The 25,532-nt window shown below is 37.5% G+C and overlaps 1 long non-coding RNA gene across 1 annotated transcript; it reads left to right on the forward strand.

Moving 5' to 3' along the window:
• Nucleotides 1-13,377: 13,377 nt before the first annotated feature.
• LOC124899232 lies at nucleotides 13,378-19,519 on the forward strand. Its single transcript, XR_007056380.1, has 3 exons — nucleotides 13,378-14,251; nucleotides 19,074-19,297; nucleotides 19,382-19,519. It is a non-coding gene; the product is annotated as an uncharacterized LOC124899232 (long non-coding RNA).
• The last annotated feature ends 6,013 nt before the right edge of the window (nucleotides 19,520-25,532 follow it).

The following is a 25,532-nucleotide window of genomic DNA, read 5'->3' on the forward strand; positions in this document are numbered from 1 at the left end:
TATATCTTGACGTACTGTTTGCTATGTCATTTCAAATTACAATATTCTTTTTGTGTATTGATTTTGTTACGTCGCTTATCTATATGGCGTTCTGTACTTTGGATATGCATATTAATCTCTCTTATTTTTGTTTCTTGAATGTGAATTGCTTGAGTCCTACATGGAATCTTTCCCTCTTGCATATTCATCGCGGAAGAATGAGGCCCATCTTATTGAGTCAACCTGAAAAGAAAGTCTAAAAGTCAGTCGCATGGCACACGGATACAAGGAGCCGAAGGAAGAGGGAAGTGGGTTGAAATTCCATATTCGAAGCGACAAAGGGACTAAAAGTCCCTTTTTTGTTCATTCGTAAGTCCCTTTTTTGTTCATTCGTTCATATTTTTTTACTTGTCGTCTTTATCTATTTTATTAATTTATTTATTTCTTGCATTATTCATGTATTTTTGGCCTCGTAGCCAAAGTTGTATCTAATACAGGTGAAGCGAAAGCTCGAGCCAAAGGCTAAAAAACATAGAACTAGGACAGGTGATGTGGGTCAAAGACCCAACTAGATTAGGACAGGGGCGACGGTTTGGGCATAAAAAGCCTAAATCACTATTTCTCCCTTTTCCCTTTTCCCTTTTCCTTTTCGCTTACTTGTTTCACGTGCTTCTTGCGAACCTAGCTAAATTCCTAATTAAGTTGCTAAAAAATTGATTTTGCAAAAACTTTTCCCCACTCAATCACTTTTTCAACAAGTCAATTTTCCAAAAGTTAGTCAAAAGAATGTTTTCAAAAAGATCGGATAATCATAAGTTAGCGGACGTTTTAGGTGCCTAACACCTTCCTAAAATGTTAATAGGAACCTCTTATCTAGAATCTCTAACTTAAATGATTTTTCTATTTTGGATCATTTGAAGTAACTCTCTAAAGGTTTCTTAATTCTTTTTTAAAATTAAGTGGCGACTCTTTAAAAGTTAAAATTTCTGCAAAATAGAAATGGCGACTCTTCTGGGGATTTTTAAATACGTTCTAACCAAATGTTTGATTTCGTATTTTGATTAAATATTTTTGTATTTATATGTTTCGATTTTGTAAAGTTTAACTATCGCATTTCATGGCATATTCCTGCATTGTTTAAACTGTTTTGGGGTTTCATGAATGTCCCGGCCCCTATTGTTCAATTCCAATAATGTGTTGGAAATACAAACGTCTTATTAGCACGTGAGTTGTTTGATGGCTGTTCGTATTTTCAAACTCAAGTTTTCCGCTTGAGAACCAGTGTTCAAACCCATTTTAGACACTTAGGATAGAATGAAATCAAAACCCTATTTTAGGCATGAGTCTAGGACGACCCAATACTCGAGCGGGGTATTGTGCTCATTAGAACACCTGCCCTGCGTTTATTGACCCCGATTCAATTATAGACGAACCATATTTATGTGTTGAAGAAAATATATGCCTGTCTAATTCAATCCATTATCCTTTGGGGGTTGGGAAAAAACTTGATTTGCTTACTTTCGTAAGAAGAATTGAAGCAAAAAATTGATCGATTCGGGAGGTTGCATCTAAGGAACAATTTGAATGTCACCGGATGTTACCAATATAATAAATGGATGAAGCTAACAAGGCGAAGGCTGATAGAAGAAGCACTCAGGAATTAGTATTTTCTGTCCCCTGTGTGGGAATGTGTCTTCTTTCATATTATTTCCTTTTCCCTAAAAAATTGTATCCCTCTTTTGTTATATTTTGTAGGCATTTATGCCCTTTTAGTGTCTATAAAGTTGGGGGATAATGGATTGACCTTAAGTAAGCATATATTTTTCTTCAAAAATCGTTAGGTCCAAACCTTTGGCTTAAAAGGGTCACCCCAGTTAAGGATACTTATTATTATAATGTTTTTATGTGATATAACCGTATTATGTGCATTTGTTTGGATCAAAGGCAAGTTTATCCGCTATGCTCCTATGGATGAATTTGGCTATGACACAAACGACTCTACGTGGCTATTTCTTGTCAAGTTTTTGCATTGCTTATCACATGTGGAAACTAACATATTTGCCTTTGAGTTGTTTTACTTTACAGATAATAGAAAACTACTCCGTGCTGAAATAAGCTGGTAGAACATCCCTACTTCACCTGGTCAAAAGCGCATAAAATCCCATCCTCTGACCATCATTCAATAATGATTAGAAATGATAAAGAAAACGCATTGACCATCAGGGACAATGTAATAGCGGAACAGAGTGAGATGATTGCGGAACTCTCAAGAAAGCTTGAAATGCTTTAGGAGGAAATAAATCGTACTCGAGATTTGGCTCACCTAACCATCACTGTTAATGCTCCCACTCCAGGAGGACATGGGACTCCACTCCAACTCCCTTCCCTCAGTACGCCTATTCTCGGGGATCAGCCAAATAATATATCATCCGTCTCTGCCCCTCCACTTGTCCAAAGTACCAATCGTGAAAATAATCTAGATGCTTACCATCCACAAAATCCATCTCTAAACCTACAAAACCCATCTCCGAATCCATTCTCAATTCCCCAGAACCCATTTGCAAATCAACAAAATTCGTGCCTAAATCCACAAAATTCACTCCCAAATCCACAAAATCCATCCCCAAATCTTCCATCAAATCTATCCCTGAATCCACCAAATTCATTTCCAAACTCACAAAATCCTTCTCAGATGCCACTAAACTACTCACAAATTCCACAAAACCTTCCCAAATTTCAAAACGTCCTCCCCACCTACCAACCAAGTTCCTTTCATTCGTAAAATCAAGCCTCTCTTCCAAGTCCTCCTCATGCCATCATATCCCCCGATATTTATAATACACTTTCTAATCTCGAGATGGACCATTATGAAGAGAAGGAGAAAGAAGGGAGAACCGATCATGAGATGAAGTTGCTAGCTATGAATGGAGAGATCATGAGGATCAAACAATCTCATGGAGCGAGGGAACACGACGGTTTAGGGTATGATGACTTATGTGTTCACCCTGGAGTAGATCTACCAGAAGGGTACAAGGTCCCCAAGTTTGAAGTGTTCAATGGTACCGGAAACCCAATGGCCCATCTGAGAAGGTATTGTGATCAAATGGTAGGGGTAGGGAAAAATGAAGCATTATTGATGCGTTTGTTCAGCCGGAGTTTAAATGGCGAAGCCTTAGAATGGTTCATGTCTCAGTAATTGAAAAGATGGACTAGTTGGAGAGCATTGGCCAAGGGTTTCCTTGACAGGTTCGCATTTAACATTGAAATAGTCCCTAACTGATATTCACTAGATCAGATCAAACAGAGAAGTGATGAATGTTTTTGCGACTATGCTTTCCGTTGAAGGAAAGAAGCTGCCAAAGTGCAACCCCCCATGTCTGAGGAAGAAATGGTATCTGTGTTCTCTCGCGCTCAAGAAAGAGAATATTATACCAGGATGGTGTCCGCTGTCAGAGCGGCTTTTACAGATTTGGTAAAAATAGAAGAATCACTGAAGAAGGTATTCGTACAAGAAAAATTGCCAAGACCCCAACATCATCCGAAACTGCTATGTTCTTGAAGAAGAAAAAGGAGGATGTAGGCACGGTTTCTGCTGATTCTATTGCAAAAATGAAAAAGAGGTTCACCTCTAAGAATATTTTCTCTTCTCCGCCGTCACCAAACTTTTAGCATTTATTCTACACCCAACCCCAATACCAAGCTTCACTCCGAAATGCCCAACCTCAGTACCAAACTCCACTCCCAAATAGCCAACCTCAGTACCAAGCTCCACTCTCAAATGTCCAACCCTAATTCCAAGCTCCATATCCAAGTATTTTTCCCCAATATCAAGTTCCACCACCGAATTATCATCCTCATGCCCAATCCACTCTTCCAAACAATCGAACAAACATCCAAGCATCTCCAAATTATCATCAAGTGCCTTCTCCTACAAATCAGAATCATTATAACCCTCTGCGTCCAAATATCGAAAAGAAACTGCCCCGAAACTTCACACCGCTTGCGGAAAGTCACACCCAACTATTTGAAAGATTGAAGAATGCCGGTCATTTGCAATCGATCCAGCCAAAGCCTGTCAATCCAAACTCCCAATTTTATCATCCTGATCAAAATTGTGCCTATCATTCAGGAGAAGCAGGGCACAGTACCGAGGATTGTATTACCTTGAAACATAAGATCCAAGATCTGATTGATCAAAAAGTTATCACGCTTCATTCACCAACGCCAAATGTCAATAGTAACCCATTTCCTAATCATGGGGGACCTACAGTTAATATGATTGAAATAGAAGAAGAATGGGCGTCTGGCAAGACTATTACTAAGGTGAATTCAGAAAAGTATAAAAGGGCAGAAGAGGTAGAAAAGATAGAGAGAGTTGTGGCTGCCTTAAGTGTCAACAAGAAAGACCCATTTATAGTGATGATGGCCCTAATCCAGTGTACACTTCCCCGCCAAGGAAGGATTTTATTATACAGACTGCTGTTGCCCAAGGGATGACGCGATTGGGACGATGCTACATCCCTGAAGAATTGACCAACAAAAAAGATTCACAGAAAAAGCCAATCACTGAAGGAGAGATTGAGGAATTTTAGAGGCGTATGCAACCAAAAGACTATTCGATTGTCAAGCATTTAGAGAAGACTCTAGCCTAAATTTCCATTTTAGCATTATTAATGAGTTCGCAATACCACCGACAAGCTCTATCAAAGGTCTTGGATGAAGCGTATGTTCCCGCAGGAACGAATGTTGAGAACCTGGCTATGATGATAGGAAATATTGTGGAAAATAATCGCATTCAGTGATGAAGAGTTGCCATTTGAGGGAGCGATGCACAACAAAGCCTTGCACATCACTGTTATTTGCCGAGACTATGCGATTAATCAGGTATTGAAAGATAACGGATCTGGTGTGAACATTTGTCCTCTCTCCACATTGGTTTAAATGGGCTATGATTTGGGAAAAATTCATCAAATCCACGTAAATATGAGAGCATTTGATGGAGGGCAGAGAGACACCATAGGAGAAATTGATTTGTACATCCAAATGGGACCTGCTGAGTTCAAAACTAAATTTTATGTCATGGATATTTATCCTAGCTACAACTTGCTCTTGGGAAGACCGTGTATACATGGTGAAAAGTCCATTTCATCACCCCTTCATCAATTATTGAAATTCATTTGGGAGGATTATGAAGAAGTCATCCAAGGTGAAGGACGCTGAGCGGATCGTCCCAATGGTTATGTGCTGGTGATTGAAGATGTTTCAAAGGGTAGTAGTTTTTATACAATAGGAATTGTAAATGCTGTGGATAAGGATCTAACGCCCAAAGCGCCAATGCCTTCTGTCTATAAAATGATGCGAGGGTGATGTTAAGAAATGGATTCAAGCTTGGTCGGGTTTTGGGTAAGAGTCTGCAAGGAATTATTGAGCCTATCATGATCCCAGATAAAGACTCTAAGTATGGGTTAGGATATCGGCCTACAAAGGAGGATGAGATTGAGAATAAGTCAGAGGCAAGTATGTTTAGGCCTCTACCGCTCCTATACCAGTCATTTCCCATGCATAAGATGTCGAATGATGATGGTCTTGGGGATGGGATACGAAATCTATTCGAGGGATACAATGCTGTACCAAAAGATTTCCCAAAGTCCAGTGGAGTGAAGAAGATTACACTAGGGGAGGCCTTGCAAAACTTGACCTCCACTCTATTCATAACACGTTACTCATCGTGGTAGATGAAAGGGCAATTACTAATAGTTTCTTAAAATCGGTGATAATCCGGATGAGGCCCCGCCATCCACCCTTTACATCTCAAATTTCTTTTTTGTATTTTACTGCTTTCAAAAGGCATGGGCTTGCGTTTGCGTGAGTCATGAGCCATAGTTTGTATTATCTCTCAAATTTTAATGAAAAGGCTTTTCCTTATTTTATAAAAAAAATAAAAATAAAAATAAAAATAAAAATAAAAATAAATAAATTATTTTTTGAAGCACTAGTATTCGTACATTTTATTATTATCTTGTTATCATTTAACTTGGTTTGTTTGTTTATTGTAGTAACAGTAACTTAAAACCTACCAATGTCATGTCATGTCAAAGCTTAGATGAACAAAATAAGGGGAATGATGATGATTGGAAGGGAGGTGATGAGAAACGATTAGTTGAAGATGTAGAAGAGTTTGAGAATCGGGAGAAGCCCAACCTAGAGGAAACTGAAACAGTCAACCTCGGAGTTCATGATGAAATCAAAGAAACAAGTGTCAGTGTCCACATGGCGAAAGCACAAAAGAGAGCGCTCATTCACCTGTTGCGGGAATACATTGACATATTTGCTTGGTCCTATGATGCTTTGCCGGGATTGAGCACCAACATTGTGTCTCATAAGTTGTCGATAAATCCAGAGTTTGGTCCAGTCAAGCAAAAAATGCAGAAATTCAAGCCAGATTTAAGCCTAAAGATCAAGGAAGAAGTGAAAAACAAATCCAGTCTAAGGTTGTGGAGGTCACAAAATATCCAACGTGGCTAGACAACATCGTCCCAGTGCCGAAGAAAGATGAAAAGATTCAAATTTTTGTTGACTATAGAGACTTGAATAAAGCCAGTCCTAAAGATAATTTTCTATTGTCCAACATCCACATCCTTATCGATAACTGTGCAAAGCATGAAATGCAATCATTCATTAATTGTTTTGCCGAGTATCATCAGATATTGATGGATGAGGAAGATGTAGAAAAGATGACCTTTATTACGCCCTGGGGTATTTATCATTATAGGGTATTGCCGTTTGGTCTCAAAAATGCGGGTGCAACATAAATGAGGGCTATGAAGATAATTTTCCATGATATGATTCATAAAGAGATTAAGGTGTACGTGGATGATGTAATTATCAAATCCCACAAGAGTTTGAATCATCTAACCCATCTGGAGAAATTCTTCAACAAATTAAGAAAGTACAGTTTGAAGTTAAATCCTGCTAAGTGTGCTTTTTTTGTGCCATCAGGGAAGTTGCTCGGGTTCATAGTCAGCAAAAGAGGCATCGAGCTAGACCGATCCAAAATCAAGACAATTCAGGACTTGCCACCACTAAGAACCAAGAAGGAAGTTATGAGTTTCATGGGTCGTTTGAATTACATTAGCAGGTTCATCGCTCAGTCGACAGTTATATGCGAGCCAATTCTCAAGATGTTAAAGAAAAATGCATTGAATGAGTGGACAGAAGAATGTCAGAGAGCTTTTGACCGCATCAAGGAATATTTGTCTGCACTACCAGTTTTGGTTCCTCTAAGAGAAGGAATGCCATTATTGCTTTACCAGTCAGTCTCAGAAAATGCTTTTAGGTGTGTCCTCAGGCAACATGATGATACCGGTAGAAAAAAGCCACTTCGAACTTACTTCCCAGATGAGGAAATTCTATTCATGGGAGAAGACATTACAGAAATTTACCCTGGATGGAGGTTATTCTTTGATGGAGCGGTCAACTTTAAAGGTTCAGGAATCGGAGTAGTGTTGGTGTCAGAAATCAGCCAACACTATCCGGTAACCGCTAAGTTGCATTTCCCGTGCACCAATAACGTGGCCGAATATGAGGCTTGCATCCTAGGTCTCAAACTGGCACTTGATATGGGTGTTCATGAATTTCTAGTCATCGGGGATTCAGATTTACTGATTCACCAGGTACAAGGAGAATGGGCGGTAAAAAATTTCAAAATTACACCTTAAATGGAGCTGGTGCATGAATTATGTGAAAAATTCAAAGAAGTTAATTTCAGACATATTCCAAGGATACAAAATGAGTTTGCTGAAGCTTTGGCCACTATATCTTCCATGATTCAGCATCCAAATCAGTGTTACATTGATCATTTGGAGATAAGCTTTAAATAGCAACCTGCGTATTGTGCACACTTTGAAGAGGAGCCTGATGGAAAGCCATGGTACTATGATATTAAAATGTATTAAGAATCTAGAATATATACTGAAGAGGCCAGTAACAACCAAAAGAAGACAATTTGGTGTTTGGCAAAGAACTATTTTCCAAGTGGGGAAATCCTTTTTAGGAGGACTCCAGATTTGGGATTCTTAAGATGCGTCGACGCTGTGGAAGCTAATAAATTGATAAAAAACGTACACATTGGAGTTTGCGGGCCCCACATAAACGGGTTTTCCCTTGCTAGAAAGATCCTAAGAACCGGTTACTTCTGGATGACTATGGAAAATAATTGTAGCAGGTATGTGAAAAAGTGCCCAAAATGTTAGATACATGGAAATTTGATTCGAATGCCTCCACATGTGCTTCATGCGATGAATTCACCTTGGCCTTTCGTAGCTTGGGGCATGGATGTTATCGGACCAATAGAGCCACCGGCATCGAATAGGCATAGATTTATTTTGGTTGCTATTGACTACTTTACTAAGTGGGTCGAAGCTGCTTCATATAGAGCCATCACCAAGAAAGTGGTTTCAGATTTTGTCAGGAATAGCATGATTTGCTGATTTGGAGTGCCAGAATTGATCATTACTGATAATGGGGCAAACTTGAACAGTCACTGGATGAATGATATTTGTGACCAATTTAAAATAGTGCATCGCAACTCGACCACATATCATCTAAAGATGAATGGAGCCATGGAAGATGCCAATAAAAACATCAAGAAGATCTTGAGAAAGATGATCAAAAATGATAGATTATGGCATGAGATATTGCCTTACGCTTTGCTTGGGTATCGTACGACAGTTCGAACCACCACCGGGGTGACTCATTATCTATTGGTTTATGGGAATGAAGCTGTGATACCTGCTGAGGTTGAAATACCTTCCCTAAGGATTATTCAGGAAGCCGGACTAAGCAACAAATAATGGGTTTGCGCTCCCTACGAACAACTCACGCTGATTGATGAAAACAAAATGGTTGTTATATGTCATGGTCAGTTGTATTAGCACAGGATAGTTCGTGTCTTTAACAAGAAAATAAGAAATCGAACATTCGAAGTTGGGAAATTGGTTCTCAAACGTATATTTCCTCACCAAGAAAAGTACAAGGGCATGTTCACTCCTAATTGGCAAGGGCCATACATAGTTTGCAAGGTACTATCTGGAGGGGCTCTGATTTTGTCTAAGATGGATGGTCAAGAGTGGACCAAACCAATCAATTCTGATGCAGTAAAAAGATATTATGTTTGAAAGACGTGCTAATTTTTGTATTCCTTAGTTTACTCGTAATCGCCTTTGTAGTAATGTTGTTTTATAATGCGTAATTTCCTTGAACCCTTTTCCCTTTATGTACAAACTATGTTTGACCTGAATTCCCAAAGAGGGATACGAAGGAGGCCTATGTCGGCTTTGGTCAACCCACTAAAATTTATATATATCCCTAGCATAGTCTTGAACTACGTTGACCTGATTCTTGCTTCAATGGGATACGTAGGCGCCCCAACGGCTTGGTTATATAACCCAGGAAATGAAAACTGGGGCAGATTTTTCAAGAAGGAATCTCAAAAATTCAAAAGAGAAGATTAACATCCAACAAAGAGAATGAAGATCAGCAAATACTTCAGATCCACTCGAGATGAAATCATCTCAGGCTACTTTAAACTGGGGCAGAAATTTTGAGGAAGGCCTCAAAATTTCCACCAAATATTGAAATATATTTCAAATTCCCCAGCACTAGAGGTCGAAGTTGAGATTTGAGAATCACCACCTGTGATAAAGTTAGGGAAGATTGAATCTCCGTCTTTGATAAAATTCTGGTAGAGAACCTCGACAATACTGAATCCCTAAGCAATCCTCCGTCAAGTGTCGGACATTGTCAAAATCAAGAGAAAGTTGGTCGTTGAGCTATTACATGACATGACTGGCAGAGATTTTCTAAAAGTTTTTATATAAGTTTTCGTAAAAATTAAGACTACTTTCAAAAATCTATATAAATCTTTTACTTAGTGATTGCCTAGACATCAATTAGGACGGGGAGTCAAGGGTGGAAGTCCCAACACGATAGAGTACCCAAAAGATGGCGTGGAGCAAACGGAGAATCAAAGAAGGTCAACACGGAGTAGATTCACTCAAACTAATCATTTTTTTGTGGATGCAGGGACTAATACACAAAAATAAGGGTCTCTTTCAAAATCCCCGAGAAAATTAGGAGACACACCAGAGCACTAATGTTCAAGAATGATATTTTTGGGTAGCCTTCAAAATGGGTTTAATACCCATTTATTGAGGACCTGTTGAATTGTCCATCTCGCTTCTTGAGATCATGGAGGACAAACAAAAGTGTCTTGTCTTCTTTACAAATATTGTATTTAGAGTTTTTCTAAAAAATAGTCTCTAGCAAAAATGACTTTGTGTTTACTAATCGACTACCTTGAGTACAGGTACATGTAGAAAGCAAGACCCAGACAAACAAACTCAGGTGAAACTGTTTTCAAATTGCCAAGAGGGCCATTCATATCATCGCTGAGAGGGCAATTTCATATCATCGCCAAGAGAGTCATTTCATATCATTACCAAGAGGGCCACTTCATATCATTGCCGAGAGGGCCATTTCATATCATTGCCAAGAGGGCCATTCATATCATTTGTCGAGAGGGCAATTTTATATCTGTTGACATATGAGACATAAACGCTGGCATCAAGGATATCATCATATTTCATATCTGTTCACACGCGAGACATAAATGCTGGCATTGAGGATATCACCATATTTCATTTTTGTTGACACGTGATACATAAACGCTGGTGTTGAGGATATAATCATATTTCATATCTGTTGACACGCGAGACATAAACGCTGGCGTCGAGGATATCATCATCATTTTATATCTATTGAAACACAAGACATAAACGCTGGCTTTGAGGGTATCCCATCTTTTTATGAATCAACATCTGAATGCATCAAGAGCACACGGTTTGAAGGGGGTCTTTAAGTCGGTGTCTAAGGATGAATGATATATAAGATTTCCTAGAAATTGACAATTTGAGGGTCATCTATAAGTCATATTATTTGAAATAGGATAGTGTGCAAGATCACCTATGAGTTGATAGCCTGTAGGCCATCCGTAAGCCACAACAACATCCTAACCGAATAGTACGCAAGATCGCCTAAAAATTGATAGTCTGGAGGTCATCCATAAGTCGCAACTAAATCCTTACCGAAAAATATGAGAGATTATTAAATTGATAAGTTCAGGGGTTCTCTATAATCTGCATCATAACCAAGATCAATTATGTGCAGGATTACCCAAGGACTAACAATTTGAGAGATATCTATAAGTCATATTGTATCCAAGGTCAGATGATGTGCAGGAACACCTGAAAGCTAACGATTGGAGGGATATTTGTAAGCCATATCTTATCCAAGGTTGGACAATGTGCAGGTTTACCTAAGAGCTAGCAATTCAAAGGATATTTGTAAGTTGCCTCGTATCCAACATCAAATAATGCGCAAATTATCTGAAGATTCACAATTTAAAGAAAATTTATAAATCGATCATCGGCTATAACCGAAGAGTTTGTCATTCCACATATAATAAGTGATGTAGGTAACCAAAAGGGTTGCCACACTAGCACAAGATTACACGATTGTAGGGACCGTTCTGTATAAAGTATCGTCAGTGTCCAAAAAGGCCACCCCACTTTGAAGACAGATTCAACCGACAAATGTCATAATTGTACAACAACCAAAAGGGTTGTTGTATTTGTTATTTCCATTTATTTCCTTCCAAACAGGTACATGAAAGGATGACTTCGCTTCTTAGGCAACAACTCACGTGGAGATATGGTAAAGAACTATATGTCTTTTTCGTGAATTATGTTTAGCACTAACAATTTTGTTTGAGATATTATCGAGATCATCCGAGAGGATGAAAATCTCGAATCAAGAACATAGGCGCGGATGACTCCAGCTAGGATGCAGCACAACGTGGAACTCTTTCTTAGCAGTAAAACTGGACATAGTCTAAAAAGAGACGTCAAACTCTTTAGATGCGAGCTAAAGGATGATCACCATCATCATCCAACCACACCCCTATTAGAAGGCATGTGGGTATTCCAGGATATTCTTGTTTCAGATTTACCTTCGGGATATTTCTAAACTCATGCCAAGGATAACTTTCTGTTTCTTTCAAATTCGGGTGGTAATACACTTAGAGTTTTGGAAATTATGCCTAGGTAAATTCTTACCTATAGATGTGAAGAGCTTCATGTTCATGGTTAAGAGGTTACAAGCCTCTTTTTCACAGCTCAATCAACTTGTCACTCATCTTGAGCCAAAGATCGTCTGAAAGAAAAGACTATCTTTTCTATCGATTGAGTCGAACTACAAGCAGTCTGATTCCCTGAGTCTCGAAGATATGTAGGCTGGGTTCTATGTAGAAAACTCGACTACGTTCCAACCTCCCCCCAAATCCCTTCATTCCCCAGCTTCTCGATTTCATCAAAAACTCTAAAACCGAGATAGCTAGTGAATTTTTTTAAAAAATCATGCTTTAAATCAAGCTTTATGAACTACAAGTGGCCTGAATTCTCATGAAACTTGAGATATGTAAGAAACCTGATACCAAGGTTAGGACATAACTCCATGAAGATTGTGCGAAAGCCAACCTCTTCCAGATTTGAATTTGTGGCCGGACAAAAATTAGTAACGTCAACCTCCCTTTGCCCTGGGTTACTTGCATCCACCTTACCCAAAAGGAGGGGACAGTTGCTAACACCTGATTTTTTCCCTCCATAGCTAAGTTTAATTTGGAGTTTCTTCAATTTTTGAATAAAATTACAACATTTATTTTATCCAAATAAAAGATTTTTAAAGAATTTATTTGGGTAAATTGGTCAGTTTAAGTAGCAATTATATATTATCGTGTTCAATTACACGAGATTATATAATATTGTTACTTAAGTATTTATTTTACGAAATATCGGATTTTAATCAAGGTTTGTCTCGAAATAAGTGGTTGAAGGCTTGATTTTAAAAATGATTTGTTCACAAAATAAGTTATTCGGATAAATATGTATTTGGTTTTAATACTCAAGAAGTTCGAGATTAAGTGAGGTATTAAGTTGTATCGAGTTTCGATTTAATTTGGTCAATCTACTAAATTTGGCTATAATTGAAATAAGATTGACTTTAATTGCAATTAGCCAATTGACTTCAATTTGGTTAAAATTTAAATGATTTTGACTAGTTCCTAATTTAATTGGGGTTATCTGGTAAATAACCCCAATTTCACTTTATTTCTTATTTTTAATTAGAAGCCCAGCAAATTCCAGCCCTAATCTACCCAAACTAACCTAACACCATATCAATTTCGGCCCAACAGCTAGATACTCAGCAACCCATTTCTTATTTTAAAATCACCAGCCCAAAACCAATCCAATATCAGCCCAACAAAACCCCCTGACTCTGCCCATATCAATAATCGTCCTTATCCCCCCTTCTTCACAAAAACACCCAATATTCAACATCAACAACAACAACTAGTCAATCCAAAATCTGAACCTGATCAACTCCGGTGACCCGATTTCCACCCGACAGGACCCTCTAACGACCCATTCCTTGTTCAAACATCTACCCCTTTTCACCCTCACGTGATTAACACGAATTTGGTACGAGAAACCTTGGAATCTTCTAGAAACAAGGCTAGGTATCCTTTCCAACATCCCAACTCCGCAAATCTTGGGATAATGGTACAAGGTTGGTATGTATTTTGATGATTTTGATTGGTTTGAGGAAGACTATTCTATTTCCCCATCTTTTATTAGCTTTCTTCAAAAATCTGTTGAAGATAATCCAAAATAGGGGTCCTTGTTAATGAAACCCCAAGTTGGAGAAGGGAATTCAAATTTCAAATTCCAAATATCCCAATTTAAAATTCTAAAATTACCCTCCTATCTTAAGTTTTTTTTGGCATCGGTTGAGTCCTATTGAGAGGACTCTTTCATCCTCTATAAATAGCGCTCTTGAGAGCAGATTTAGGGGTGGAAAATTTTGGGGGTTAAAAATTAGGGTTCGAGAATTAGGACGAAAAATTCTAGGGTTTCTTTTCTCGTCTTTCTAGGTTAGGTTCGAAATTCTAGGGTTGAAAATTTTGATTGAGGAAGCTGGGTTCGATTTTTAGTGGTCCAAAAAGGGAAGGAAAATTCGAGGTCATAGAAAAGGGAGAAAACTCTTAGAGTCTCGTGAATTCATCAGCTAGTCGAAGTTCTGAAGTTGACTATGACGCACCTCCGGTGGTGGTGAAATCAAACACCAGCTCATAGCCCATTTTTCTACTCTCGAAAAGGTAATATCATACACCATTTTAATCTTTTGATGGATTCTTCTTCATCTCATCATTCTGTAGTAGAATCCTATTATTCTAATGATCCTGCGCTGGTTGTTAACTGTAGATTATTAATTGATTTTCGATTGAATGCTCTTATTTTTTGTGTTGCTTAAGTTTTGTATGGCTGATCTCGTTAAAGTTTCATGCTTTAACAGTTTTCTGGTTGATAGCATCTTGTTAGGTCTGGCTATTATGTTAAAGTTCTATGCCTTGGATTTTGTTTCGAGTAACTGGTATCCTTTTGAGGTTGGTTTCATCGTTTAAAATTCCATGCTTTGATCGGGCTGTCTGAATCTCGTTAAGACTGGTTTCGTAGTAAATCTTCATGTTTTGGTTTGGTCTAATAAGTTTTAGGTTGTTGGACTCTTGTTTACTTGATTTTTATGGTTAAAGTTTCGCATTGCGATTTTGTTCAATACGTTTTGAGCTGCTGAATTTTGTTTACCTGTTAACCCTGCTCCCTTTGTTGTGGAATTGGAAAGTTTGAATCTTTGTTGCCTTTTAGAGTTTGTTTCAAGTCAGTATTTCTTTTGTTGGATCCCTGAAAAAATGCGATGGCTCCCTTTGTTGTGGAATTGGAAAGTTTGAATCTTTGTTGCCTTTTAGAGTTTGTTTCAAGTCGGTATTTCGTTTGTTGGATCCCTGAAAAAATGCGATGGCTTTATTGTAAAAGAGAATGAATAGGGTCTCTTTGATGTCAAAAGTCATTATGTCAAGTTTCATTGAAAAGGTTATGATCTTTAGTTGTTTGAACAGCTCTTATGTCAAATTTCATTAATTCTTGTTTAAGTTGTTGATTGTATGTTAGTATTTGCTATCCAAGTTGGTAAATTTAGGTAAAGTATGTCAATAATTCGTGTCCTTTTAAAGGAATGGTACAGCTCTGTTTTGTTTCCCCTGAAAAGAATGGTTCTTTTCTTACTCAATGTCACGAATGGGTTGCTTTTGAAGTCTATTTTAACCCCCCAACTCTAGTGTACGTCTCATAGATGGCTTTTTCTTGCTTACGAGAATCCTTAGAAATTTAGTCTTAAGCTCTTTTTTTTAGTTTATATGCGTGTCCATGTACCAGTGATAGCTGTAATTGCGTGACTTTTTTTGGACTTTTTCCTATATCTTGACGTACTGTTTGCTATATCATTTCAAATTACAATATTCTTTTTGTGTATTGATTTTGTTACGTCGCTTATCTATATGGCGTTCTGTACTTTGGATATGCATATTAATCTCTCTTATTTTTGTTTCTAAGTTTTCTAACGAGATAAGGCATTAATATACCCCTAAACTATATTCGAAGTTCCTATTACCCCTCCTAAACTTATTTTTTTCTAATTGGCTTAAAGTGATGTCGTGATGAAACAGATTGCATCTGTATGATTGGGCAGAAAATAAGCAAACCATAAGTAAAAGACATTCAAGAACACATAGATTTACGTGAAAATCCTTGCGGGAAAAACCACGGGAAGAAGGTTTCACTATAATGAAGAGGAGTACAATGTGGAGACTATATCTCAATTTTGTGTATATTTTTGAACCACGAAAATATCCAACTAAATGGAGAAAATTGAAGGAAAGACATCTTTTAAATCTTGAATGAAGGATTGATGACATTGACCAACAGATAGGGTCAAACATCATTAGAAAACTTGATTAAGTTAGTTGTGGACTTGATTAATATTTTCAAAACATTCTAATCTTTTCAAAAATACAAATCAACCCAACCCCCACACCTCTTCAATCCAAATCAACTACTCTCTCTCTGCTGCTTCTCTCAACTCTCTCCCAACCAACAGTTCTGCAAAATTTCTCCCTTCAACCTCCGGTGACAAATAGTCGGGCGAGTTTCTTTTTGACTTTCAACCGTCAATCAACGTGAATACTTCTCTGATGAAAACAACTTTGAGTTCTTTATTGTCCTATTTCCTTTTTCATAGGTAAAAAATTATGAAGAAATAAAGGAACTTGAGCCAACTACTCTTCTAGTATTGAAATGTGGACTGAATAAAATCCTAATTTCTGGAATTTATTCTTCTTGTTGTCGTACTGTTGATTTGAATTTGTTGGTGATTTTTGGTCACAGTTAATGTTCTTAGTGTGTGTGTGTGTGATGTGTTGGTGTTGCTGGGTTGATTTGTTATTTGTGTTGGTAAAAATGATATTGCAACAGTTGAAATATCTGATGTAATAGATGAAACATATGATGCAGTGGATGAAAATCTGATGCAACAGATGAAAATCTGATGCAACTATGAAAATCTGATGCAACAGGTGAACAATCTAACAAATCAGTCATCTGTTGTGACAGACGGTCATCTGTTGTGACAGACGACTCTTCTATTTGGAAGAAATCTAAACAATATTGATCTAACAGATAACTGATTAGTGATTTATTTTTATAGTTTCCAACGGATTACTCATCCGTTGCAATGGGTCAGTTATATGTTGCATCAAATAAAATACCCGGTGCAATAGATTAGTGCTATTTTTATGGTTCCCACGGATTACTCATCCGTTGCAACAGGTCGTTTATATGTTGCAACAGATAACATACCTGGTGTAATAGATTAGTTGTCTGTTGGAACTGTTATATTACTGTTATGCATTAATCAATTATAATCTATGTTATGTTCCTATTAATTTAAGATAACATGGCTCCAAAAGAAAAGAAATCGAATCGAGTCCAAGTAAAGGAACAAGTGCGGCAGCTCAGCTACATCCACCACTCTATGAGCTTGCGTTATCTCAATCAGGAGCAGAAGATAATGAACACGGGGAGGAGGAATATTTCAAAAGAGATGATCCAAATGCTAGTAGCCCTTCCATTGAAGAGTTGGTCAAAACCTTCAGCATTGATCGTTATCCTGTGAGAATGCAGTGCGATGGTACCACAGATTTAACGGGTGATCTCGTGGTTAAGTCAGTCATGGGAAAATCTTTCGACGCCTTCAGAAAAATACTTTGAGAACAAAAATTGGATTCTTATTTTAGGGAAAGCTGCTTTGGGCAATGTCTTGATTTGCCGGAGGACAACAATGCTCATTTTCAGATGAAAATGGTATATGATCTTCTCAAGCATAAGTTTATGTATGAAAACAAAGATAAGATGGATGAGGTGTGGATAAATTACTGTGGCATGCCTGTTTGTATTGGTTGGAAGGAGTTTACCATAATTACCGGACTAAAATGTTATCCTCCTTCTCCTTCTCAAGTTATACCTACTCTAACCCAAAAAAAAAGCACCCCGCACACCCAAAAAGGAAAAGGCAAGTCGAGTGATCATGGTGACCTGGTTTCCATTGTTGGTCCAAGCTTCAAAATAAAACATCTGATAGAAGCGTTGAAAGGTAAAGGACTTTCAAAGAAGCACAAGAAATCATTGTGCTTGGTTTGGTTCTTACATAATGTTCTTTGGGAGAGAGACGTTAACAACAACATAAGCCTCGGTTTAATAAATCTCTCCGAGGATCTTGAGCTATCCTTGGGGTTATGAAAGCTTTAAAATAACTGTCGAATAATTGTAGACTCCGTTAACGCCAAAAACAGTCAACTTGTATGGTTTTCCATGGGCCTTCATGGTAAATATTTCTTTTATCATGTTATGATTCATCATTTTTTTTATTCAATAATACTTTTGATTTATTGGCGTTATGTTATAGGCTTGGGCATTTGAAGCCATTCCTTATTTGAGACAACAAGTGAACTACTAGGAAGAAGTTTCCTGTCCAAGAATTCTGAGATAGTTGTCGGCCAAAACCGATAAAAATGCAAAATTTCTTGATCTTTTCAATCCCCCCAAGGAAGCAGTAAGTCTAATTCTAATCAAGTTTTTGTTTCAATTAATGATTAAATGATTTCATCATCATTCTTAATATATGTACCAATTTATTTTAGATTGTCCATCCGTGGCTTGTTCCGACCAACCGAGAGTTGAAGATGCCATTTTTTCTTACTTTACGATTTGTGCAAACTTTATCGGACCCTAAGGTCATTGATGGAATAAAAATGGAATTGTTTGGAGCAACAACCATCACAAGAAAAATAATTTTGGAGGGTGGGGATAATGATACTCCTCTTACAGTTTTTGAAACAACAAGCCATTATGATTATGATCATGTTGGTTGTATAGATTTTTCCCCAGATTTTGCCGCATCTAGTGAATGTTCTTCATGCAAATGTCAAGACTGCAGGGCGAAACACGATGAATTGATTAATGCTATTAATGAACTAACTGCTTCTGTAAATGAAATGACATCTAAGAAGGGTGTCATTCTATCTAAGAGGATTTCATATCCAGACACTCCATTAGAGATCAAGGCGCCTAAGAAGAGAAGGAAAGACACTTCCAAGGCATCATCAATCATCAAAAAAAGAAAGAATACAATGCCTCTATCTTTGTCTTGCACCGATGTTCAGTGTGCAAGGGCCACAGAAGAGCAGCATGAGCTAAAAAAGTTAAATATACATAATTTGTTCCAAAAAATAAATACGCACATATCTGTTTCAATAGATGATACATCTTTTAAAAATTATCAAACAAATATATAGATATGTTAGAACTGTTGTCTAACCTGTTGCATCAGATTCGTTAGCTATTTCAACAGATGAGTTTTATGTTGTAACAAATGGGTCATCTATTTGAAATTATCATACTTCTCTAATTTACCTATTCGAATTTATCCCAACAGATAATCCATCTGATGTAACATAAGACTCATCTATTGCAACAGATGGAAAATCTATTGTATATCTCTACTTAGCATTGACAATTCTGGCTTTCCAGGTGGATATCACAGCTACTGCCAAAGAGCATAATATGACAGTTGATAATCCATAAACTGCTTGCAAAGATGAAGAAAAAGTGGAGCCTGTCAGTTTGGGAGAATGGACAAATTATCCGTTTGAAGAGTTCAACATCTTGGACGAGGCTCTAAAAAATCTAACACAGTTGATCAATGATTATTCAGAATGGATTGCCGATAGGCTGTTAAAGCATCATACCGACAGGTACATAAATCAATTTTATGGATATTGGTTTATACAATTCTTGTTGTAAGAACCTGACATTAACACATATAAATCATCATGTAGAAAACAAAATAAAGAGTACTACAAAGTGAACGAAGCGAGTCTTGGTTTTGATATGTTCGACTTTGTTGTTGCACATCCCGGAATGAAGAATTGGTTCTATTTGATGTCACAGCCTCAAAATTTATGGAATGATGAGGTTTATATGCCATACATATTACTATTAATTAATACTTTATTTAATTGCATCTACGTATTGATTTTTTCATCACGTAATCTGAAATATTTAATAATATGTGTAGCACATCGATGCCATTTTTTACTACCTCCAAAAGAAGACCAAGTTGCAAACACAAGAAAAATATAGATACACAATAGATAATTGTTTGTACAAAGTTTACATCAATAATGCCTATGATAGGTATTGTCAACAGCAGCCGGAAGTTTCCCAAAATGAGGAATTCTTAATCAACATCATCAAAGGTTTTAGCATTCTGGCTAGCTTACCTTGGCATTTGGTCAATGAAGTGTACATTCTAATAAATTGTGGTGATGAATTCCATTGGGTTTTGGCTGTCGTTGTTCTAAAAGAGAGGCGCATCCAAGGATATGATTCTATGTCGCAAAGAAGACGTTCTGGACCATCATCTAAGATACAAAAGTTGGCCAAAATATTGCCTACTTACCTTGAAATGAGTGGATTTTTGGACCAAAAGGTTCGTACTAATTGGTCAATGATTGAAGTGTACTGAGATGAAATGGCTAATCCATTTGATGTACAATATGTTGATAGAATTGCTCAACAAACCATTGGTAGCTTGTAAGTTTAAGTGTAATACCCCACATTTTGGACTAGAATGAAAATCCGTCATTCTTATGTGTGGATGTTTCAAAAGCCTCAAATCCTATATAAATTTAGTGTGTTAATCAATTATGTAGTGTGGGAATTTATTTGAGCATGAATTTATATCATAGAGGTCCCCTAACTCAAGTACAAGTTGAAAGCTTTCCTATCGTTCAACTTTTAGTGAGCGTCAAAACTTGGGTCAACTTTAATCGAAAATAACTCATTGTATATGACTAACTGGGTGGTTTACTATATATCAAATGAAATATCTTTGAATTAGCTTTCCAACAATACCAATTTTCCCTAAATCTGATATTGGAGCAAAGAGTTATGCCTATTTTACTCCAGCATTTCAGGCTGGAAACAGTGTGACGACATTCGTGATAGCTTATCATATTTGTGACGCCCTATCATGAAGGTCGTCAGCCTTAGGCAGAAACCAGATCCAAAGTGATGACATTCGTGATAGCTTATCACATTTGTGATGCCCTATCAGCAAGTTCGTCAGCCTTAGGAAGAAACCAACTCCTAAGTGACGACATTCGTGATAGCTTATCACATTTGTGACACCCTATCATGAAGGTCATCAGCTATGATTTTCAGCAATTGGGAAATTATTTCATAAGGGTATTTTGGTCTTTTCCTTTACCTTCCACGACTTATAACCCTAAAGAGGCATAATTTTTCCTATTTTTCTTCAGTTAAGCATCTTAAAAACCCTCTCTTACACTCTCAACTACAAGATTAGGGTTTCCATCAAACTCATCTCTCAAAAGCAAGATTCAAGCCTTTTTCCAAGATAATCAAGAATTAAGTTTCCCAATCCAAGAACTCTCTAGCAAATCATCAAGGTTTCTTTTCTAAGGTATGCGTGTATTCATTCATGGACTCCTTTCGTCCATGAAGTTCAAGAACCCTTTTCTAAAACTATATATTATGGTTTTTATGTTATGAATGGATTGTTGATCATGTTTATGTGTTGAATGATGCCAAGATAGAATCTTTATGTGTTATTATGAATCTATGACATCATATGAGTTGAAAACATGTAAGTTTGATTATTTATGATGTGTAATTGTATGATTTACACCTATGCCTAAGTTGTGCATATTAGGTGTTTGATAAAATACCTAAGAGACTAGAAATCATGCATTATAGCTAAATTGTGACAAAGTGAAGGATTCATGATATTCCCCCATATTCCAATGATTTTCATGTTGATATTGTGTCTTGTAAATGTTGTTGGGATGTTCATGAACTAGTCTTATGGAATTATGCTATGCTTTCTTGCAAAACCCAATCATGTACAAGATGTAGAATACCCATGTACTTCATGAAATTCCCCAAGTTATGATATTATGGATTGTGGTTGTAATATGTAATGAGCATGATATTGAAAGCTATGCAAGTATATACATGTTTTATGAAATTCCCTTCCATGAAATAGATTGTTGAGAACTATGCTTAGTATGAAATACCTTATTTATGATATTGTGGATTATGGACTCTACTCTTATGATCAAGTCAGTTATGTGTGTCAGTTTCCTTCCATCGATTCCTGGGGGTACTTGTACCCAAAAAAATATAGTTGTGTGCCTAGAGCCATTTCATGTTTTCACGATACTCCCAGTCAAGCCATGATCTATAGAAATAAGTCAGTCATGTGACTCAGGAAAACTTAGTAATCTCAGTAGTTCAGTATTCTCAGTAATCTCAGTGCTCAGTAACCTCAGTAATCATAGTAAATCTCAGTAACTTCAATACTCTTAATCAGTCCTCAGAACTCATTATATTCCATCCGTCATCAGAATCCAGTAAGCTCAGTTTTAGCTCCACTAAATAATACCACTATTTTCAGTTCAGTTAATCAATATCAGTTTAGCAAATTAGTTCAGTTAAGTTATTTAGTTCAGCCCAGTTATTCAGCACCGAGCAAACCTAAGGATAGGGGCTCACCCACTAGAATAGGACTGAGATCCCTAGAAGCAATCCCTAAGTTCCAGAACTACATTGCCAGCGTAGGTATGAGATGTCACCCGTTAGATAGGATAGACATACTCAGGAGTCACCCATTAGCACATTTATATATAGGACTGATCCTAGGAGTCACCAGCTAGATTAGGACTGACTCCACAATAGATATCTTTACTGGTGGTGTGGTACTGACACCCTTCCAGTCAGGGTAGAGATTGGACCCCAGTCAGCTTAGCTTAGGGCATGTCGATTAGATGAACACATCCCACAATTTCAGTTATAGAATCAGGGCTTTCAGACACAGTCAACTCAGCTTAGTAGTATAAATTCAGTACTGTTAGATACAGTCAATGCTTATCATTGTAAATAGAATTCAAGATCACCCATTAGCTAGGACTGATCTCAACTATGATTAATCAGTATCAGAATTATTAGATTTAAAGATCACCCGCTAGATAGGACTGATCTCAGACTAAGTCAAATCATCCTTATTATTAGTATACTCATGATCACCCACTAGATAGGATTGATCTCAGATTTAGTTACTACAAGTAGAACGAAACTCAGATAGTTCCATCAGAACTCAGACTGTCAGATACAGTCACTCAGTATCAGTTATATCAATTAGTCCAGTCATTATATTTATATCAGCTATATCAGTTGTCATAGCTAACATTACCAGTATTCAGTTTCAGGTTTGTTAGACACAGTCATTCTAACCAGTTCTTTATAATTTGAACTGTTAGAAATAGTCAATAATCAATTCAATACCTCTGTAACAGTAAAGTCATGTCGTCAGCATTCAGACTCAGTAGTTAGCATTATCACAAGTTCAGTTATAGTTGTTTATGTATGTATGTATTCTCACATTCATATTAGTTAGCATTGTTCATGCATATAACCCTTTGCATTTAGCCTTCCTCACTCGTATACTCAGTACATTCAGATGTACTGACGCATTTGCGCTATGGTGCTTTCTTTTATGTTACACCATAGGTTCAGAGGCACGAGCTCCAAATCAGCAGTAGCATTCCAATGTTCAGAGTTTGTAGTGAGTCCTTCTTATTTGAGGACGATATGATTATTGCTATATTTAATATTCAGTTTCTACATGGAGTTAGTTGGAGACATGTTCCTTCAACTCCTTATTCAGTTTAGTTAGAGGCTTTTATACTAGATGTTAGATTAGATATTTAGATCTCATTATTTTCAGTATTTATACTTGTTTTGGTATTGTTATACCTTTTTTAGACATTTTATTATCAGAGGTTTATTCAGTTCGAACCTTATGGCCTTTTATGTCCAGGTTTCCGTATTTTATGATATATTATGCAGTATATAGGTACAGATATCAGTCATGGGTTAGCTTGTGGTACCTCGAGGTCATGAGCACCGTGTAGCATTCCGATTCAGATAATCGGGGCATTACAAACTTGGTATCAGAGCCTAAGGTTCAATAGAGTCCTAGGAAGTCTGAAAGCTGCATCTAGTAGAGTCTTGTACATGTGTGTGTTGTGCACCACACTTATGTACAGGAGGCTATGAGATGTTTTAGGAATAGTTTCCCTTCTTTCAGTATTCATGTCATGCCAGTGAGTATAATCTCAGTCTAATCCATTTCTCCCTTTCTTCTATAGACATGCCTCCTAAAAGAAAAAATAGGAATCAATCAGCCCCTCAGCCCAAAGACCCTTTGGGTGATCGTGTTTCTCATGAGGAGTTCAGGGCTACATTCACCACTCTTGCTCAGTCAGTCGCTGCCCAGAATGAAGGACCAACTATTATTCTGGCCAACCTAGTGGCCTATTCAGCTGTAGCTAGAATTCAGGATTTTACTCGAATGAATCCTTCTTTCTTCACAGGGTCTAAGTTAGATGAGGACCTGTAGGAATTCCTAGATCAAGTTAAGAAGGTGACAGATGTTATGGGGGTTACTACTGTTCAGAGTGCTGAGTTAGCCATATACCAATTATAGGATGTCGCTCATACTTAGTACAAGCAGTAGAAGTCAGAAAGGTTAGAAGATGCAGGCCCTATAGAGTGGGAGGAGTTTGCCTCTGCTTTCCTTGATAGATTCTTTTTGCTAGAGCTTAGAGAAGCTAAGGTACTAGAGTTCATCAAAATCAGGTAGGGCAGTATGACGGTAAAGGAGTATTCTCTCAAGTTTACTCAATTAGCCAGATATTCCCCTCATGTAGTTGCAGACGATAGAGCTAAGATGAGTAAGTTCGTGTCAGGGTTGAATGATAATGTGGTAAACGAGTGCAGATCTGCCATGTTGAATAGTGATGTGACTTTAGCCAGACTTATGACACATTCTTAGTAGATAGAGGAGCAGAAGATTAGGATGAGAGAGAGACAAAGTAAGAGAGCAAGGACAGGTAGTTTCAGCTTTTCTCAGCCTAAGTCACAGGGTGGTAACCGTTCTCAGCATAGTCAGAAATTTTTAGTCCTAGCTCCATCCTCAGCTAGTGTACCAGTACCTAAATCTAGGAATGGCCGTCATGATGGAGTGCCAGGATCCGATACCCAGGGTAGTGAAAATAGAGGTCTTACTTATCCGCTTTGCGAAGAGTGTGGTAAGAATCATCTAGGTGCATGTATGGCAGGCAGTGATGCATGCTTTGGGTATGGCAAGCCAATCCACAGGATATGAAAGTGTAGAGTTCTAGCACAGAGGAGTAAGGATTTGCGTCAGCAAAGTACCAATAGTGGTCAGCGCCATAATAGACTTTATACACTCCAGACCCATCCTAATCCAGAAAGTTTCCCTGACTTAGATTCGGGTATGTTACCAGTCTTTCATGTTCATAGTATGCATTGTTAGATCTCTTTCTCTCATTCAAGCATATGTTTCAGTATGAGTTAGCTAGTAAAGCTAGTAAGTCAGTTTAGCAATCGAACAGTCAGATTTTTTATAGCTTGTTTTCTTAATTCATGCTATCCAAAATCTCAGAGAATGTAACTATTGCAAGGAAGAACCTCCTAGTAGTTGCAAGTTCAGTTCATCTCATGCATCATGCATTAGATTCAGACTCCCAAAGTTTAGTTATAATCTAGTTGTAGATTCCCTGTGCATCACCCAGTATCTCCGTAAGGTAAGCATTCTTCGAGGGACATAGTGTCCTAAGGGGGAGATACCCTACTTTATCTTAACGCTCTCATGCCTTAGATACTTTCATTTCTCCTTACATAATGAATTTAGTCTAGAATAGAGGGTACTCATAAGTTGACCTTCAAGTTAGACCTTAGTTGTAAGTCAAGTATTCAGAGGTTCAATTCAGTTCATGATGTTCAGTCTATATGTCACGTAGAAGAATTAGTCATGTTCTCATGTTTCAGTTCAATCTTAGTGCCTTTACCATTGTATGTTCAGTCGTATATTCATGAGTC

This window comes from Capsicum annuum, chromosome 6 (genome assembly GCF_002878395.1).
Source record: "Capsicum annuum cultivar UCD-10X-F1 chromosome 6, UCD10Xv1.1, whole genome shotgun sequence".
Classification (NCBI taxonomy): Eukaryota; Viridiplantae; Streptophyta; class Magnoliopsida; order Solanales; family Solanaceae; genus Capsicum; species Capsicum annuum.